We start from the raw sequence: 15,181 nt of genomic DNA, 5'->3' as shown, positions 1-15,181 counted from the left end.
GGTTTAATGGCAGTCGTAAGAAATCTTGCTGGAACGAGGAAGCTTTGTCACTTTTTCACCCATATTCTGTATTTCGAAAGAGTTGAAAGAGTTCGATCGACTTGGCAAATATTTCGTTCGAGTTGCTTTTTCATATGAAGATCTTTCGTTCGAGCCGCTGTTTTTTCGAACGAAATGTCAGATTTCCTAACAAAGATATCAAATTGGTCTAAGTTTTAACGCGGTCGAAAGAAGTTTAGGTGGGACGAGGGGACTTTGTCACTTTTATGTCGTGCTTCCCAAGCAGAGACATCAAAATGGTCTAGGTTTAATCGTCGTAAAGAATCTTCGACTTGTTGGATATTTTGTCACATTTTTTTTAAACAAAGTAATCGAAGTCATAGCAAACAGATGGTGTAGTTAACTATCGTCCCTGCCTGCGAAGCAAGGCGATCACGAAGAAAATGTATGGGGAAATTTGACCTTGAAACTGGAACGTTAATTTTCACAATTTAGTGATTTTGAAAAGAACATTGGAATATTTATCTAATTATTTATTTGCTTTTTAATGGGGCTTTTAACCGTTGGTTTTTTCGCCCCGAAAAAATTGAGATAGTTTTCTTTACTTGGGCGATGTGTAGAATATTTTTATGTGTGGATTGGTCTAAAATATTTAAAACCGATTAGGAAACCGGTAAACTATTAGCGTTTAAAACCTGAACCCTTTTCGAGAAAGATTTTTTGGAATGACACCCTACCGTAAGACTTAATCCTATGTCAAAAAAAAATTTGAGTTTTCAAAAGTTTATATAAATTTAATGTTCAGTAAAATCAAACTTCAGTATTAGCAAAATATGTTGTTAATCTTGCCTCTTACGCTGGAAGTGCAAAGTTAGCAGAACATAAGCTGCACAATTTGATGAATTGATGCTGCATTGGTGCTCATTGAGGCTCCGATGTTTCACAGGAAATACAATGTTTTGCTAGCTTAAGATAAAGTCAGCAGCGCAATGTCCAGAAGTGTTACTTCCGGAGCAAGAATAAAGATACTGATTATGAAAATAATTTAATGCTCAATTAATGGTCTACAGCAGCGGTTTCCAACCTTTTTTTGGCTCGCGAACCTCTTGGTGGAATTTCCTATACTATTCTACGGCAAACTAAATTTTTGGCGAATCCCCATTTGGGAAACGCTGCTCTACAGAAAATGTAGTTTCGGTAACTTTGATGATCATTTTCTACGAAAAATTAAAAAAAAAAAGAAAATGTCATGCAATCGTAATGTTCAAAAATGGCATTTTTTGTGCAGATAAAACTACCTGACTGTAAAAATAATTTAATGCTTCATTAACGCACCACAAAAACCATAGTTTAGGTTCAGAAGTCTGGTATTGTCTAGATGTAAAATATCCCAAGTAACAATTTGGGTTTTATTACGCTCCTATGATGGAATTTAAGATCAAAGTTGGTCATGAAGACCGCCATAAGAGTATAATAAAACTCACATTGTTGCTTCGGATGCCTGTTTCAAGTGTTGGTCTTTTTCTAAATGTCAACTCCCAGGATTCACTGAATACTTGATCTCAATGCGTAGAAGAGTGACAAAAGAATTTTGCTAAGATGGCTGTAGAAAAACAGAAAATGTATTGTTCAAACAATAGTTCTGTACAGAATAAAAATATGCGCTTCGTGTGTCAACATCCACCAGCCTAGTACAGACTTTTTATTTTATTTTTTTTTTTGTGAGTGACGAAGTGCGAAGAATGATAAACTATTTTTTTTCTTTATTTTCGAGATTTTCAGCCGTGGGCTGGTTCATCTCGTGAATGATAAACTAGATGAACTAGAAAATTTTGATATTTAGGCCAAAATATATTGGGTCGCTCAATAGCAGGTGTGCCTCATACCCACGTTCATTCTTTCGGTTGAAACCCGAATGTTTTATTAACTAAACTTCAGCCGCACCCTTATATTGGGTAATCTAATGTCTAATTTTTGGTTTATTCTCGCAGTTCTATCACTCCAGTAATTACGCACACTCGTCTCGACCACGATAATTATTTTTTCTACCGCTGAGAACATAGACTGTTATCTACTCGGTTGGTGCGATAGAACCGGGCAGTCTGTTGCCGGACCTCGATACGGCAAGTCTAGTGTAATTTTACCACCACCGGGTGTTTCTTTTTTGTTTATTTTCATAGAATTCAAAAAATATTGATATTGATCAATTAGACTATGAGCTCTTCGAATTGAAACCAAAATGGCTCAAATCAGTCCAGCCGTTGTTGAGAAACGTTGTTTGATTTAAACTTATGATGCGTTCGATTATTTTTAATTAACTTCATGTGGTCAGATCATTTCAAAATTAGCATCAAAATACGCGAAAAAGTCTGTAGAACCGAGATCTGAAATAAAAATTGTGATTTTCAAAAAGTCTAGTACGCCACGTCTCTTAATCAAATAGTGCCATTATTTCCATATCGTGTCGCATTACGACAGTCTGTGTATGCGAAATGCAGACTATAATTTGTGTCTTTTTACGACAACAATCTTAGGTAGCTTGACTGAATTAAGTATAAACTTGAAAGTGTTTTAAAATCAACGCAAAGAAATAATATTTGATGCCTGCAATATAATAGCAATTTCGCATTCCTGAATTACAAAATCTTCACAAAACGTGTTGCAAATTTTTCCTCAAAAAGTAAAATAAACGTAACATCATCATGATACAATAAAAAACTCATTGTCGAAGTTATGGAAGATTGATTGAAAGACATCAACCGTGGTCAATCGGTCACTTTGATACCCATTATGGCCAACTTAAAGTGCTAGTAAACCTTGATCTCGTCCAACGTAATTTTTAAAACATAACTCGATGATAAAGGGGCCCACCAAACCAATTGGAGCATCTGAATGCGCTCGAGCCGTTTCGAGCAACATAATCTTAACTTTGAAAAACGGTTCACTCACTCGCAATGCTCCATCGGAACTTAGATCCGCCAAGGTTGTGTAACGGTAGTAGACTTGCAGTTAAAATGCCAATGCCGAATGTGATTGAAGCAGCGGGCAATTGTTGGCAGTTAACACAGAAAAACGAACGAACGTGTGCTGTATTTTATTTCTTAAGAGCAACAGTGGCATTCACACTGACGAGTGTTCATTTTAAGTGTTTTATGCCACACGCAGCTGTGGAAATCGATACTAAACAAGAAAATCATTCTTTACATTGCAAAGATGTTTGAATTTAGTCTCCTTTATTGTTCAGAGGAAAATCATCTAATTTTGCTAAAGTTTTCCGAACACCCTCAGAGTTTTTGAAAATAGTCAACTCGAATGATACAAAAAGCAAAGCCTAGGTGCTACATTCCGTTATCGAAACTTGACCTTTTTTTATACGACAAACTTCGCAGCCAACTGGTAGAGTACAGGACAAAGGCGGGGCTAGCGCTACGATCCTATTGACTCTAACAGCTTCCCCCAGCCGCAATTCGAACATGCGCCGACTGGTTTATTAGGCCAGCATCGTACCTTGAGGCCAACTGGGAGGCTCGGACGATACAATATCGATCTAAGAATATGACCTCAATACGTACTACCGAAAATATCTCTCAAATAAATTTACGTTTTTTCTGAAAACGTCAAAATCGGACGTTTCTAGACGTTTCTCACCACAAGTGAGCAAGGTTCAGTCGGCCTTTGTTCGGAAAAGTCTAATCCGCGCGTGAGCGCGATTTCTGCCCCTTTATGCGCTCAACAATGTCAGCGGTTTGGTTTAGCATCAAATCCTTTCTCTTTTGTGCCCGGTGCATGGGTTGGCTGGCTGCCTCGAAACGGACGCTTTACTGTAGGTATTTGCTCCATCATCCGTTCGGCGGTTTTCCGATAGAGTTGACGACTGACGTCTAGCGTTCCGTTGCTGGTGGCAGCACGAGCAGTTAGTGCCGGTTAATCGAGCAAATTTTCCATCCGCGGAATTGGTTTTATTACATTTATTATATATGCACTTTTGGTGTGCAAAATTTCAAGGTTAATATGGCGGCTTATTGCAGTTTCGACGTTAAGTCGAGTCAAGTTGTTCAGCTGACCTTGTACTGGAGGGTTTCACTGAGGCAGCTGTAAATTATTAATATAAATTACAACCAGGCGAAGCACGGCAATTACAATGAATTTCGCTTCAAATGGAAAATTTCACATTGCATATTGATGTCCAGTCCAGTCGCTCGCGCCGCTGGTTGCAATTTTGATTTCGTGCGCAATAGAGGCCGATAAAGCCATCGATGGACATTAAGAAGCTGATTTGAATTGCGCTGTTCAGCCCAAATATCGAGGGTATATCATTATTATGACCGTACACGGTCCGGTGGAGCGTGCCATACCAGGTTACCAGAATAAGCGTCGAAAGACATACATTTTCAATTGTGTTTATGACAGAAGCTTAAACAACTAAAATAGTTATCATACTTTAAAGTACGATCAGCTATTACCCAGAAATCTTAATGGTGAGGTTTACCAAGAGTACACATTCTCCAATACTCAGAACAGCAACGTTTAGTAGAGCAAATACTTTGGAATCGGCGTTTTTCGCTGGAATTGTATTCAATAAATCCGAGCAATGTTTGTGCACTGCAATCACATCCCAATCGTTGGCGGCACAAAGTTACCATCCATCCATCCATGGATGCAAACAATTACGCATGGTAAAAATAAGCATCCACAAAATGTACCGCAAAAGTAAAGTTAGAGTGAAAATGCATCAAACATCACAACGGGGTGGCAACGATGTTGAACCTACAGTATGTGCGATATGCCACGGTAAGTTTGCTTTCAGGTTGGGTGAGTTTATTTATGCACTGCCTCACAGTAGACATAACAAGTATCAACCATAGTTTGCAGTCGGGTGTGACAGTACATACGATATGAGAAATTTTAACAACCAACACGAGAACGAAGTTATTTGGAAGAAAACTTTTGTGAAAACAAAACTCCGTTTTGTGGTTTGTCGAAAAACCCTAACGAATCATCGAATTGAAACAATCGAACTGGGCATCAAACCACTGCTCTAGTACTACGCTAGTTGCTTGAGTAGTAGTGATTGAGTCATAGATCTAGCATTTTTCGTATACGCACTAGCACTGAAAGCTGAAAGATCGCAAAACACTCTACTACAACTACTACTACACAGCAAACCGACCGACCACCGGTACGGCTCACGGCGAGGCGACTTAGTAAATAAATCAACAAAACTGAACGGCGGCGGCGGTCAGTCGGTGGGGGCCGGAGAAGTTTCTCGTGCATTCTGCATATTTTCATCAACCTCGGTCTAAGCTTTCGACGGCTAGATAGGTACTGTAATAACTTTATGTAAGTAGCCGCGCGGCAGACCTCAACCTGTGCCGCTGCTGCTGCTGCTGTGTGATCGTGTTGACACTTGTAGACAGAATCCACGACTTTCGTTCGGTCGAGACGGGATGTGGTGTGGAAAATGTGAAAGTGTTTGACTTGCTGGAGGATGTTGTTATTACTGACTTCGTTGAAGGACAACGGTCTTTTCACGAGGATTGTTCTAATGATTATTGTTAGCTGTAAATGAGATGTATTTTTTCATTTCATCAAAAACAAAAACAAAACTTTTACATATCGGCTCCAACTTTTCAAAAGGGCCAATCTGCAAAATGTAAACAAACCGAGTGAGGGTTTCTTTCTCTATGCTAGTCCAGCAGAAAATAACTCTCACTTGGATTGTTAACATTTTGCAGATTGGCCCTTTTGAAAAGTTGGTGCCGATATTTTCAAATGGTCATCAAAACAAATCCCGGTCAGATGTCGTCCGAAACTAGCAATTAAGATGCTTGCGTTTGTCCGACGTCGTACGACAAATTATCACTGGAATTCTTTTGGACGTAATAAAGTTTATGAAAAAATCGTTTATTCATTTATTACAATCATCATATTCACAATTCTGAACTACTTTGCATATAAAGAGTAACCAGTAATATTCGTTTTCTTTTCATAAAGATCAATTTTCCTGCAGGTAAAACAAAACACCATGCGTCTCCATTGCATTACAGCAACTTTATTCATTTAAAACATTGTATCTTAAAAACAAAAACTATTTCTGAATTTTCAATCTATCTGTATGTATAAAAATGAACGCGAGTTTGTATGTTTGTATATATGTATGTTTCGCCATAACTCCAGAACGCCTTGCCCGTTCTTCGTGAAACATAAGGGAATAAGGGGCGCACTTAAGAGAATCAGCACTGGGGGTTGACTAAAGCAGTGGTGGTCCATAACAAGGGGGAGATCTAAATAAGTAAAAGGGATTGCGTTTCTGTTGCACGCAGTTGCGCAAGTGGCTGGGAGACGAGAAGGTGGGAGGGCTTCTGCATGGGAAGCACAGAGGAGAGAAAAAAGACTTTGTTTAATTGGTTACGTGATAGAAGGGGGAGCTGACTAGGAGAGAGTCAACAGGGAGGGAGGGACGAGGAACGTGAGTATAAATATATCTTCCGCCATAACTCCGGAATGCCAGGATGGTTCTTTATCAAACTTGGCACACATGTTCTTTGTCATAAAACAATCAGCGGTTGATAAAAGGAAGGAGTGGTCTGTTATAAGGGGGTAGGAAGGTTCAAATGGGTAAAGGGGTGCATTTCTCTTGTATGACCGATGGCAGTTGTGACAACATGGGGCTTCTGAAAGGAGAAATAGATTGGCCGTTGACAAGGGGGATGTCAAGTTGCCAGAGTGACAAGTGGCTGGTGGACAACCGAAGAGAGCTGATAAAGGGTCTTGATATATTCAAATGAAGAAAAAGAGTTTTGCAAGAGCATTCTGAGAATCTTCGTTACAATAATAGATGTAGAAGTTCCTGAGGTCAACAGGTCTACAACCACGAGTTTGATGGTATTCGTCAACTCACTGATCAAGAGTATAGAAAGAAGAAAACAGGATGATGCAATACATATTGACTACAGCAAGGCATTCGACAAAGCTCCATACGCACTCGTAGTAGACAAAACGAAGTACATGGGCTGACCAAACTGGGCAACACGGTAGATCCAATCTTATCATACTGAATGCTCCGCTTTTTTCTTGTCTCGAGATATCATCTGGTAGTCTTTCGAGCTCCTCTAAGCTTGTGTACGCCAACGACTTAAGGATATTGCGCAAAATTATTGTGACAGCTTTTCTACTGCACAAACTGCGGGTAAAACGAATTTTCAAACAAGCACTACAGCGGATGTTAGGGGCAACTTGAGAGTGACAGCCCAAGACCGAGAAGCGTGGAGACAAACCTTAAAATCTGCCCAGATTCGATAAGTGGATTTTCACCGAAAAAGTAAAGCAAAATTGCTTACTTTTGTAAGACCGTTTATAGATGTATAAATTAACCATTAGCAGATTGTCGATACAACTCTATATTAAAGATGTAACAAATAGATAAATATGAAAGATTATGAACGATCATAGCTTTGTCAATGGATCATTGAAAAAGCTAAAAAATTTCACAGATGGCTCCAACATAGACATGTTCTGTAGAACACAGTCGACGAACATCTATGACCGACTGTCAAACTGCCTTGCAATCTGATTGGTCCACCTAAAAAGACCGGTTCAGATTAACCGTTATCAACCGTCAACAACAACGGAACGGCAAGAAATTATGACGTGTAATTTGTATCAGCCTTAAAGTTTACTCTAAATATGCCACGTGGGGCTTTAGTGTCCATCTAGCGGTGAGCATGAGCAAAAGCTACCTACAATGATCCATTATAAATGAATTTTCTTAGCTTAGATGCCGATCGACTCTTGATGTGGCAATTATGTAGTTTCTATTATAATTTTCTTTTTCAATTACTATTTATTGAAAATTAACGAAAAGTTTCAAGGTTAAATACCCCTATACATTTTCTTCGTGATAACTTTACAGGCAAGAACGCATGGATTGAAGTGCTAAAATGTCTTCAAGCTGGGAGAAGGGTTGGTTGGTAATAAAAACAAATGCATATTTTTGCCAGAAGGTTAAAAGTTTTTTGATGGTTTCAATACATAATAATAGGGATTATTAGCGATCCTGACAATGTCAAATGATATAAGTAGTAGGTGGTACAAATAAGGCATCATCTTTTTTAGTCAAATCGGAGACGTTTTTTGGAATGTTGCTCCATGTGTCCCTCAGGGTAGTATCATGGGCCCGGTAATATTCAAGACATATACTTTAAACTATCGAGTAAGTATGTTCAGAATTCAGAAGATCATTATTTTATAGTAAGCATAAGCATAATCATAGGATACCGCCCGTGTGCTGCTACTCCGTTATTGACCAGGACCGATGAAAATTGCAAAATGATGGCTGGAAAGAGCATACTTGGGACAGCACGCTATTCCTCATTGTGCAACCTTATCAGGTCCCTGCATGCTGATCAATACCGACGCCGGCCACGTCCGAATGCGATGTGATAATTTGGAACATTTGCCATACATCAGTAAAATTGAGCACAAAATAATTCGTACAGTCCACAGTTTTAAATTTTAGGTCTGATTCCAGCAGAGATGCCATATTTTCTAAAAAAAATGTCTGCAACTGCTCGAAAACCGAAAAAATCGAGCAGTTTTCCGGCTACTCGAATTTTCTGGTTTAAAAATAATCTGCGAAAATCTGCACACTTTTTTAAAAAGTCTGTGAAAGTTTAAAGAGCTTCGAACAAAAATCTGCACCAAAACAATAAAAGTCAGAAAAACTGCAAATGTCTGCAAATTTATAATGATCTGCAAGACCGTTCCAAAAATCTGCAATTTGCAGACAAATCTGCAAGTCTGGTATCCCTGGATTCCAGTGTCTATTTCAAGACAAATTCTAAGTCTTATTCAATTCCAACATTCAATGTTTCCAATTCTAGTTTTAATTTCTGTAAACTTTGAGTCTAATTTCGTGACCCACTTCAAGTCCAATTTTACATCCAATCTCAAGTCAGATTTTAACTCCAATTCCAAGTTCAATTTAAACTTTGATTTTAAATCAACTTGCATTCGAAAGGGTGGTAAATAAAAACAAATCTGCCTTGATTTTTGGCCAGAACACATGAACACTGGACACTTGACTTGACTTGAGGCCAGAACATTCTTCTGAAAGTTACGGTGTGTACTTGTTGATTTAAATTAATTTTTGCTTATTATAATCATACAAAGAAATCTGCTTATCACAGGGACCAAGTCCTTCCGTTTTCTATTCAACCCCTTCCTCCGATTGATGACAACAAATAATGTTTTCTTTTTCAAAACTTGTCTTGCGCCGAAAGAGCACAACTGCAACCAGAGCTAATCTTTTCTTTACATACTGAAGACTAGAGACTACTATATTTGCTCTGTATGTCAAAGAGAAAATCGGACAGGCAATTGTATGTACTGAAACGACTTTCTCCGTGACCTTGAGAGTATGCATTCCATAGTGCTCTGGCAAAAAAGGAAAGCTGAAACAAAATTGCTGCTCATTGGGAGGCAGAACAAAACAGCAAAGCATTGCAAAAGAAAAAGTCTCATCGCTTTTCGGAGAAGGTAATGTTCGAAATATTATTTTCAGAGCAGGGCGTAAGCCTGGTCCTCCGTGCTGGGAAATTTAAGAATCGTGGAGAAAATAACTCCAAAGAAGATTTCAACAAAATTTTTAATAAGGAAATAAAAATAATTTACATAATTTACATACAATCCGTTTGATTCGATCGTGAGTTCGAATGTTAGGGAAATCACATTAGGCCATTTTTACTTAAAGTTTAAACGTGAAAACCAAATCTATTCTTGCTTTTAATAAATACGTTATTATGTTCCATGCGAAAATCTGCGAAAAAAGACAAAAACGAAAGAAAAATTTTTCAGCCGATTTTCGGAAATTCCGTTGTTCGAATTTTCATTTCTGTTTCGTGTTAGAGGCCAATTTCCAAGGAGGGTGGGCGGGGGAGTGACGAAAACTTTTAAAATTATTTGAAATGGCCTTATTCGATGTCATGAGACTTTAGGTCTATGTTTCTTCTAAATTCAAGTACCAAATGCATAAGTGGAACATAAACAGGACACATCATTTACAACGATTGATATTGACGTGAGCCACAAGATCGATATAGTAGGGCAAACTTGAAAGCAGAGTAAGATAAAAATGGTAGGTATTTTACTTACTATACAACAAAATATATGAAACAAATAAAGTGTGGAATACGACAAATACCCGAGTCAGAGTATGAAACGGAGAAGGCATCTAGGAAAAAGCGCCAAACATAGCTCTAGCTATCCCAAGCCCCTACTTAGTACCTCCAAGTGGTCATACCTGGAAATACTTCAATTTGTATAATTGAGTAGCCAAGCTAGAAGGTGCGGGGTCGTGTGGTTATCAGTTCCTAACCTTGAAATTTTAGTATTGGGCAACGATTGAACCACACGACTTCATTTTCAAGATTAAATTATTTAAACTAATATTTTTGGTATACTAGTCTATTTTTAGAGAGCGCAGTAAGGCGCTATAGCCTTGGCCAATTGCAGCTTGGCTTCTGGTCTGAATGCCATCAGTTCATTCCCGAGGGTCCGAAGTATCACTTAACATGTATTAGCAAAGGTACTTCCAACGACTGTAAATAAATCATTATCTATATGGGAATCGTTTGGTACGGGAGGTCCACGCTTAGTTCTTTCCCCTTGATTTCAAGGAGTTTAATGGAATTAAGTATTATTGCTAGTTTCACTTGATTCCTTAGAATTCTCTCTGCGGTACATGCTGCGCAGTTGGCTTGGCCGTTGACAAGAAAAATGATTGATTCAAGTAATCGTCGTTTTCCAGGATGCTTCGAAGAATTGGCTGCGTTAGTGTGAGATTAGATTGGTTTAGAATACAACAAATACCCGAGTTAAATCATAGTAGATCAAATCAACGTATGATGAGTCAAGAAAAAAAATCATACAAGTGTTTGAAAATGCAATGAATTCCCCCTAAAAGACAGACCTAATACATATTCCAAACAAACTACCGAATAAGAACAAGAGAAATCATGATTCAGTACCAATTTACGTACAATACAAGCAGCACAGAATGATACTTTGCGTAAGATGTTGAAATACACACAATCTTTGTACAGGGGAATATTTTTTCGATTGAAATTCCCACCGAGGGAAACACCGACCGCAAATTATCTGGACCTCCGACTAAGACAATTAACTCCAATAGCTGCAAGTGATGAAATACTGAATTAAAAACTTAAACTTTTTCGATCTCGACCAATTCTGAGAGGAAAACTTGCACCCGTGACCGTGCACGAACTACGGCTAGTTTCGAACAGGGAAGTGCAAGGTTCTGTGAATGACATAATAGGTTATTTGTCAACATTACGTGATTGAAAAGGAAAACACACACACGGTCCACACAGTCAGTCGGTCGGTCGCGGCTCGAGAGGCCGAAATTTGACGCATATCACGCGCACATTGCTGGTGTGCAATGAACGACAATTGGAGCACGGGAAGGAGAGAATCGCAAAGCCAACGAGTTCCACGTGTGAACAAAAATGAATGGTTGAAAATATACACGGTCCATAGAAAATTGTTCCTAGTAGCAAGCTCGTTAAGTTCTGTTACAAAAAAAAGAGTCGAATACCTCCTGTCCGATCTGCGCCCAGGCAAGCGCAAGTGGATGATCGCTTTCGATGCAACTCCCGATGTGCAGCTGGTTACTACAATTCACGAGCACTGTTTTATCAGTACACTTCTCTTCAACGTTAACTTTAGCAGTCCGATCGTTTTCTTCCTGAAAGTGTCTCGGCTTTGCAAGTAATCACTTCTTACATCGGTATCACTGGCCATCGACATAAGAGAAAAGCATTTACGTTTCCCTCCAATGACAGTCCCGCATTTTGCACTCAAAAACTATCGCTTTCAACTGGTTCAGTTATATGCTGTGCCGCATAAAAGTAGAAAAAAAAACGGTGGAATCGGAACACGGTCTCAAGTGACCATATCAAATCACGGTGCGCATAAGAAATAGCTACAAATTTAATCATGTCACATATCGAACCGCACAGAAACTGCAAATGAGTTACGATTCACAATTACAATAAAAATGGCAATTTTTCTTCTCGATTTTCTTGGCGGGTTCGGGTCGGTTCGATGGCAGGCCTTACATTCGGTGTGCAAAGCATACAACCACAACAATAAAAAAGCATTTTTCATTATTTCAACATCACATAAACGCGCAAAGCGACACTGTACGGTATTGTTGAAATTTTCTTCTTCCTTTCGTCCAGCCTTCGTGTGATTGCATTTTTCTTCTTTTCGGGTGCACGGAGAGCCGAGCGAGCGTCTACCTACTTAAACCACCACCAACGAAAACAGTGCACGTGAATTGTTTATTTACATAGCAGTTTTTCGTCTGGTTGTTGTCTGCTGCGGCTAGCCTTTTTTATTCCACAACAATCAGATTTTTCCGAATAAAACTAAACGCTCTATTTACGTTCATTTTCTGATGTTATATAACTAGGCATATCATTACAGCTTGCCGATGATTTTTAATGGCCGTTTTGCTTTACATTTCATTCCGCCAACTCCAACGTTGGGGGTGGTTTGCAGCACTGCAAGTCATATGCTCGTTAAAGCACTTTTTTCAGCCCGCGAACTCGAAAATTTTCAACTAAATCACAGCTGACTCTACACTATGTTTAAAAAAAACGGGCCGCGGTATGCTGTCCTCGTACCTTTTTGACTTGCTCACAAAAAAGTACGAAACAATTCGAATGCGCCCTGCAACAAGCGAGGCTTGTTTCAATCGACGTTTCATGTATTGGTGTATTGGTCGGTATTACAGGTTTCTTGCACGACGAAAAGAAAGTACACATGAAATAACTACTTCCTTTCCGTCCTTGCGGTGATGCTTTTTTTATTGCATCGTTTTCTTGTCCCACTCGCTGCTGATCTTCAAGTTCAAGAGTCCCATGCTTTAACCCGTTCGCGAGTTTCGACATACCGACATGGTGGTTGCACAACGGGGTCTCGACCCAAAACTGATTCACGCCCCAGAAAAGTTCCTTGGGTTTTTCGAATTGAGGTTCGTCTCTTACCGCCCTGCGGCAATCACTTCTCTACACAGTTTTGTCCTATGCGCCGTTGTGAGACGCTTGCCCGAACTGACACTAAGCGATGGACTTGCAAAACCGAATGATGTCAATTTATTCGCCGGCAAATTTTCTATCGGCTAGGCTAGGCTGTAGATGTTGATGTTGCAAACGAAAAATAAAAACACACCATCTTCGACGTTGGAACGTTGTAAAGCATTTGACCGGGGCACCTCAAAAGCTTCTGCACACACTTCATCAAGGAAGAGAAGTGGCCCCCCAGTGGTGGCCAGCAATACAATACAACGCCGCCGCCGCCGTCCGCGCGCGATGGAGAACGCGGTGAACAAAACACACACCCAGAGTGGCCAAGGCAGAAACGGTAGGTATGCACTATGCACTTGCACGCCCCGTACGTTCGTCGTTTGAATTTTAACACGTCTGTTCTAAGCGCGATATCGAAGACAACTGGAGCCTAAAAGGTGAAGCGGTTGCCCCAACCAGACTGTGTTGTAGACCTGTTGCTCGCCTGGTGGCGGATCATCGCAAAAGTTCGCTCTCACGGTTGCACATAGCGGAGTGCGGAGCACGGGTGCGTTTGTGTGTGTAAGTGTAAGTGAGAGAAAAAGAGAAACAGAGAGCGAGAGAATGTGCTTGTGGGGGAGTTGGGATTGGGAGTGTTGTTGAAAGCTTATGTGTTCGAGCTTTTGCATTTTGAAGCGTCAGTTTCTGGGAGAAATGTGAACTTAAAAGCTGTGCAGCAGATTCTAAATGCGGGAGCATAAAACTTTCGCGAGGCTGCTAAGGATGAAAATGTAGTTCGGCAGCAGCGACAAAGCGATCGGATAAGAATGCATGTTTTGAACTTTATTGAAAACTTTGTGAAATATGCTGTTGGAATTCTTCCTTCTTTTAAACTCTTTTCTTCACGGGAATGACACTTCCAATACCAACCTATACAAAAAAAACGTAGCCAACATAGAGCGGGCCCAAGCTGACAGCTTCATAGATGGGCTCAAGCTGACAACCGAGTCGGATGTATAAATTGTTAAATTTTGTTAGTTTTAGTTCGATTTTAGTCAAAGTTTTAGCATCACATAGCCAATTTCAGGCAGACAATTAATGCGAAATACATGAAACTGTGAAAATGGTTAGATAAATTCGTTTTGTGAAATCGCTTTGCGTTTGCCGCCTTTTTCATGTGAGCAACGAAAATGTGACGTCATATCAGCCCCCTGCTTTTCTTATATATGTACTAGCTGACCCGACAAACTTCGTATTGCCACAAATTAAACTGTGCTATACGTAAATCGTGAATCTCGGATGATCTTTCTCACAATCTCAAGTTCTGCAAGTTTCTGAGGAGTTCATGGGTGTTTTAATATACAAATTTTCCTCGCAGCAAAGCAAAAAACAATTCTCCCCTCAGGCGAAGCCTGATAAGATAAAGCGGATAGAATTTAAATATTCGCCATCATTACAAATTGCGGAACACCATTTTGCGGAACACCAATTCTCGGTTACCATAACGCGGAATATAGAGTTTCGCAGAATACCATTTCGCGAAAAACTTTACGTGGGATGTGCCATTTCACGGAAAATCTTTTCGTGGAAAGCACCATTTCGCAGGGGTGACCCAACGGAAAGAAAGTAATAGAGGTCAGTAGATCTAGGAAAATAAATAAACCTAGATAGAGGTGATCTCTATGGGGGGCTGCCCTCCCGCAGTGGCCGGCGCTTCCGACGGCAGGTCGCCGGCAACACTCGCGGCCTATGGCCATCTCGCCCTGAATCATCTAATGTTACTATTGATAGTTTTTGGTGGTCTTGTTATTGTCTAATGTTTTATGAAAGAGTCTAAAATTTCTCGAGTTCGATTAGTTTTTGAGTTACGCAAAAATTTCTCTTTTATTTTTATGAGAGTCCTTATTCCTCGACCACAGGGGTGAGAGGTCTCAAACCATCATAAAAAAAATTCGTGCCTCCAAAACCTCCCACATGCCAAATTTGGATCCATTTGCTTGATTAGTTCTCTAGTTATGAGGATATTTGTATTTCATTTGTATAGCCCACCCCCGCTATTGAAGGTGGGAGGGGTCATAATTCCCCGAACTCTT

At 39.8% G+C, this 15,181-nt stretch overlaps 1 protein-coding gene across 3 annotated transcripts in view; it reads right to left on the bottom strand.

The window, feature by feature from the left end:
• Positions 1-13,533, bottom strand: part of LOC128734491 (uncharacterized) — a 131,871-nt gene extending 118,338 nt beyond the window's left edge. Inside the window, exon 1 of one of the 3 annotated variants that reach the window (XM_053828718.1) lies at positions 13,255-13,533. The gene's annotated coding sequence lies outside the window, so the exon portion shown is untranslated. The other 2 variants (XM_053828720.1, XM_053828719.1) reach the window with 2 other exon arrangements.
• Positions 13,534-15,181: the final 1,648 nt, after the last annotated feature.

The sequence above is a fragment of the Sabethes cyaneus genome, chromosome 2 (assembly GCF_943734655.1).
Source record: "Sabethes cyaneus chromosome 2, idSabCyanKW18_F2, whole genome shotgun sequence".
Lineage (NCBI taxonomy): Eukaryota > Metazoa > Arthropoda > Insecta > Diptera > Culicidae > Sabethes > Sabethes cyaneus.
Note: the sequence above shows the minus strand (reverse complement) of the source record. Positions and strands in the feature narration are given on the sequence as shown.